Source organism: Rattus norvegicus, chromosome 8, assembly GCF_021556685.1.
Source record: "Rattus norvegicus strain SHRSP/BbbUtx chromosome 8, alternate assembly SHRSP_T2T, whole genome shotgun sequence".
Lineage (NCBI taxonomy): Eukaryota > Metazoa > Chordata > Mammalia > Rodentia > Muridae > Rattus > Rattus norvegicus.
Window position 1 is genome coordinate 83,189,578 of NC_141541.1, and position 5,678 is coordinate 83,195,255.

Genomic DNA, 5,678 nt, shown 5'->3' on the forward strand with positions numbered 1-5,678 from the left:
CCGCTGCTTGCTCTTCTCATTGAAGTCTTCAGACTCAAACCTACACAGAATAACGAAAGGCGTTATGCGTTTGAACTACGTCAATGCACCCATCACTCATAATTTTATCATGTTGGGTCACATAATTCTGAAGAAATAAAATTCTGCAAGTACAGTTAAAAAGGTTTCCTTCTGTCACCCAGACATCCACTGTCCTGACATTAGTGCTTAGTTTGGCTATTAATGTATCTTTGTTTTATTCTTTGTGAATCTAAACACATAATACTATCGCGTTGTTTTTCACAATGGAAGATATTGTTCCATAGTCTTCCTTATGTTACTTAATAGTTCAATATGCTTTTTTCCTGCATTTGTGTCTGTATGTAGTGTGTGCCTAGCATGTTTTTTCTGCTTTTGTGTCTGGGTATGGCACGTTCACATGTGTGTAGCCACACAAGCCTGTGCTGGTGCATGGGCATGCAGGCATGTAGAAGCCAGATCCCCAAGGCTCTAGGTCCAACCATTCAATCTAAGTCAATGAGCTCCAGGAGTAGTGAGAGACCCTGTTTCACAACATTAAGGTGGGAGGTGATAGAAGAAGATGCCCGGTGTTGACCTCACAGGCACAGCCATGCCTGTGAATACACATGCACATGAGCACACACACACACACCGACCTTCTGTGTGTTCCTTCTGACAATTCCCTCAAGTCCAAGCCAATCCTGGAAGGGACTGGCGCTTCCCTGGGGGATTTGGTACAATATTTCGTTCTTCTGATAGAAGTGTGTGCTGTCTGCTCCCTATAGTTTAATTTAGAACAATTAAGGTTCAGAGAACATGAGCTGGCAAGGCGTATTACCAACAATGGCTGCGGAACAAACTGCAAATCAATCCACAGTAAATCACCCTGAAAATCCCCGCCTGCTCCACAGAGCCGCAGAGCCAGCCTGAGCCAGGCCTCTCTCCTCAGCCTTCTGTCCTCACCCCAATGGGCAGGCCTCCGATTTCAGGTTTGTAATGATTTTGTGCAGTGTTTGCTCTTCAGGGCGTAAACCTTTACAGCCTTGGGCTGGGCGTCAGAACAAGTAGGATGCTGAGGCAATGTGGCTCGGCTCAGAACTACTTTGTCCTATAAATGGAAAGGGTCCTTTCTGTTTCCTAGCCCCAACTCATAGCAACACATTACGGAAACTTGTCACACCACACCTAGACAGCGTATCAAATGAGAAGCCTTTCGTCTCTTATCTATCATCTTATCTGACTCCTGATGGACATCTCCTTTCTCCCTCTGAGGGTATTCACCCCACAAAGTTACTACATGGTTTGCCTAGGATCAGCTACCCAGTAAAGGAACTTTCCACAGGTCCAATTCGCAAAGGCCCTGTGGGCCCATATCAGCAACTTTTTTTTACTGTTTCAGTGGAGAAGTATCAGGTCACTGACTGGTCCTGCTTCTCTGGTTCTGGGTAGGGGCAGGCATGTTTCCAAATCCTTTTTAATGTATTCATATTTCCCCTACCAATCCGAGGGTTAGGAGAAACCCAGAAGGACAATACACATGTGACCCTTCTTGAAATATTACATAGGTAATTGAAGTAGAGCCAATCTAGGTATTTATCAAGAGAGCGGATACAAAATAGACAGTGGCAGCTTGTGAAGGAAACCCTGCCACCCTGGAAAATAATGTGCCAGTTGAGGGAAACATTTGAGCTATATCTAAACTTAGAAACAAATTATAGGACATATTGAATAGGATGAGCCTGTTTCGATGACATTCGCAAGTTAGGACATGTGTTGTTGTTGTTGTTGCTGTTGTTGTTGTTGTTGCTGTTGTTGTTGTTGTTGTTGTTGTTGTTGTTTTAATAAGAAAAAGTAGACAGTAAAGTCTTAGCAGTATTTATCTCTAGGGCTGGAACTCTAGGGTCAATTTCCTTCTTCACTTACTTTGTATCATTTGTTTGTTTGTTTGACTGTTTGTTTGTGGAGGATCTCAATGTAGCTGAAGCAATCCTTGAACTCACTATGTAGCTCAGGAAATTTCAAGTTTGGGATCCTTCTGTCTCAGTTCTGTGAGTGCTGGATTACAAACATATGCTACCATACCAAGTTCTAATTTCTTACAAAAAACACACATTCCCTTATTGTTTTTTAATTATGTTTATGAGGGGCAGGCATTTCATGTAAATGCACATATCTGCAGAAGCCAAGGGTACAGGATCCCCTGGTTCTGGCATTACAGGGAGTTGTGAGGCACTCAGTGTGGATGTTGGGATTTGAACTTAGTCAGTTCCTTTGTAAGAGCAGCAAATGTTGCCATCTTTATAATCCAAAAATGTATATATACATAAATAATGTATGGATGAATAGCTACAATGATTATATAATATATAATATAGCATGCTATAAACAATGGAATTCTCTGCTGCTTTTACCTCATTTCTTCATTCATCCATTCAAGCCTGTTCTGTCCTAGGTCTTGATGATGTAAAAGCAAGCCCTTGTAGGACCCTGATCTGCAGAGGGAAAGAACATTGTTTTCTTAGCAGCTACAAGTGTGGGCTGGCTTCCCAACTAAGTGAGATAAAGAACTCAAGAAATAGCATCAGTCAAGTTCTTTTTTTCCCCCAAGTTTTACTCTTCAGAATGGATATAAGGTACCCTGTGACTTTGCAGCTGATCTTTTCGGAACCCTCCAGCCTGAAATCTACTCAAGTGTTCTTGGGTCTTACTGTTAGAAAAACCAGTATCACTAGCGTCTAGTGCTTAGTGCTTTCCAGACACTGCACCAAAATTTTTACCTGTATGTTTCAAGCTCTTATGCCACTCTTAGGAAACAGACACCTTACTTTTTCTTTCAGATATGACAGAGACCTAACAAGATCACACAGCCCACACACTGCAAAGCTGAGGACACACACAGTCCAGGTGTTCAGACCCTTCAGATAGTTGTATTATAAAACAGACACTTTCACTAGAAAAGCAAATGGTATTCAAAACATTTACAGTGTTGGAGAGGAGGCTCCTCAGTTAAGAGAAGTTGCTGCTCTTTCAGTGGCCACAGATTCAACTCCCAGCACTCTCAAGGCAGCTCACAACTGTCTAAACCCAGTCCCAGGGGATCTGACTCCCTTTTCTGGCCTCCTAAGGCACAGGGCAACGCATTCATTACATAGACATACATGCAAGCAAAACACCCATACGCATAAAATAAAAATAAACTTCGAAAAAAAATTCGCTAAGCTGTCAACATCCAAAAGGAAACTGATGAAGCCAGAGAAAAACAAAACACAATTATGAGATTTGGGAAGTCCATGCCAGTAGCCTGTCAACTCCATGATTTATGGAAAGCATTAATGAAGTATAAGCAATTCCAGGTGGGTCATTCAATCAAGCTGTTGATGGTGAGTTTCCACTGTTTGGAAACTGGGTGGCTACTGAGTAGAATACTGATTCCTTATGGGAGAAAACTTCAGCTTGAATTATGTGGTAATTATGAGTTGCAGAAGGAGACTTGCATACAAGTGAGGCTCTGCTGAGCATTCCATTGATACCCAATCCAAAGCTGCTACTAAAGAACTGAATACACGAGGCCCTCCCACCAGAGTATCCTCACAGCAATATGTGGAAACCAGGGCAATAGACGGTGCCTTCAGGATTCGCCTCTCTGCCCTTCCAGACTCAGCCTCTTCCTCCGTTTGCATCTAACGAACAATGTTTTGACACCTGGAATGTTCTAGAATCGGTGCTCCAATATGAAATAACTGAAGTACTTCAAGGTGTGGTCAGGGACTGTAATTCTAGCAGGGACTCTATAAAGAATGTCCTAAACATGATATTTTCACTGTATCAATTCCTTCTTAAGGATCCTGAGGCAAACTGTCATGTCCATCCATCTGTCCGCTGACGTGTGTGTGTGTGTGTGTGTGTGTGTGTGTGTGTGTGTGTGTGTGTGTCCCAACAATGGGCTAAGCGATACCTTGTTGGTTATGTTGCTCTTATATCAGTCAGGGGCAGAAGAGCAGATGGCAGTCCTTTGTTTATCCTAGCTTGATGCCTTGCTTGATGGCCAAAGCTATCTCATGCCTAGGACTCATGAAAACCAAATCAAATCCAGGCCTCACAATGCAGAAGGAGTAAGACAGACAGAGACCTGTGGACATACCATGCCACCATGCCACACAGCTAAGATGAATGACCTCACCCAGGGGCCCAACAGCCACATGACCAGTTAGTAGCAAGAGGCACTACAGTGTGCAAGTATGTGGTGGTCAGATGGTAAAGAAAGAGAAGCGGAGCAGCTTGAGCACCGTGAAGAGAGACGGAACTGGAGACTCAAGGGTAGAAAAGAGTTGCCTGTTATAGTGGTTAGACCTGCACCCTGGGGCCATGGTGAGCTCCCAACCCAAGGTGCAACTGAGGGCCATGTCTGAGTGGCTATACAGCAGCTGCAGGGGTCAATGTTGATGTCCATGGTTCATATCACCATTATTGAACATGAGGATGTCCAGGAGCTGTGCAGAACTGACCTCATCCCCTCACCAGATGTGGTGCTCTGGAGAGCTTGCCCCATCTCTCCCTGTCAGCAATACTCAGGAAAGCAGGCCCCGCACCTCACCCAAGCATCACAGTGGAGGTGGCCCTGGAGGTGGGGAATGGGAAGGCATAAGTGTGGGAGAGCTGACCCTGCTATTCCTCTGCACTGGGGTGGCACGGACACAGAGGTAATGCCCCCCCATACCTCCAGCGTCTGAGAAAGCTGCCCAGGAGGTCATGTGCTTTGGGAGAACCAGCTCTGCCCTTTTCCAGCTGCAGCACTGGTAGCAGAGCTGACCCTGGTCACAGGGCTGCAGGCAAGTCAGCCCCAAGCGTGTGAGAGCAGAAGAGCTAGCACAGTCTTTCCCAGGGTGCAACACTTGGGAGAGAAGGCCCCACACCTTAACTGGGCAGCACAGTGGAGCTGGCTCTGGAGGCCTGGGTGCAGGTGAGCCAGCCCCGAGGGCATGAGAGCAGGAAGGCTGATCCTGCCTCCTGCCAATGGCAGCATTGGGTGACCTAGCCAGAGCTATGCTGGAGAGCTCACCCTGATACTGCAGATAAGGAGAAGCTGGTGGGCTGGCCACCCAGGCCCAGATCCAGGGCTCTGAATTGGCCCACCTCAAAATCTGTATCATCTGAGAATGGTTGGGGTGCATGAATATTGTAAAATATTGTTATTGTAAAACTGCAGAATTTCCATGACACAGGGCAACAACAGGACAACCAAGAGGAGTGAGTCTCAATGAGGATACAATACTGATGGTGTCACAGAATCCAAAGATCTCAAACCAGACCAGTGACTCATTGCAATGAATATTTGTAAGTGAAGATGTGTGGATAGAGGGATGTACTGTGGGATACAGTGTGAATTACTACAGTTTCTACCATGAGATGTTTTCTATGCTTTGGTGGTGGTGGTGGTGGTGGTGGTAGTGGTGGTGGTGATGGTGGTAGGGTGTGTGTGTGTGTGTGTGTGTGTGTGTGTGTGTGTGTGTGTGTGTGTTAATTTGGGGGGAGGGCAGGTTGCAAGAGAGAAGAGCAGATATGAGGGGGACAGACTGGGAGATAAGCAGAACTGGGGTGCGTGTTGTGAAACTCTATAAGAATCAAAGGAAAGTTAAAAAAAATACCATGAAAGACTGCCTACTTATTCTCAGAACAAT

The 5,678-nt window shown here is 45.2% G+C and overlaps 1 non-coding gene across 1 annotated transcript; it reads left to right on the forward strand.

The window, feature by feature from the left end:
• The first annotated feature begins 3,929 nt into the window (after positions 1-3,929).
• Positions 3,930-4,075, forward strand: LOC120094477 (small nucleolar RNA SNORA48). The gene has a single exon (XR_015628322.1). It is a non-coding gene; the product is annotated as a small nucleolar RNA SNORA48 (small nucleolar RNA).
• The last annotated feature ends 1,603 nt before the right edge of the window (positions 4,076-5,678 follow it).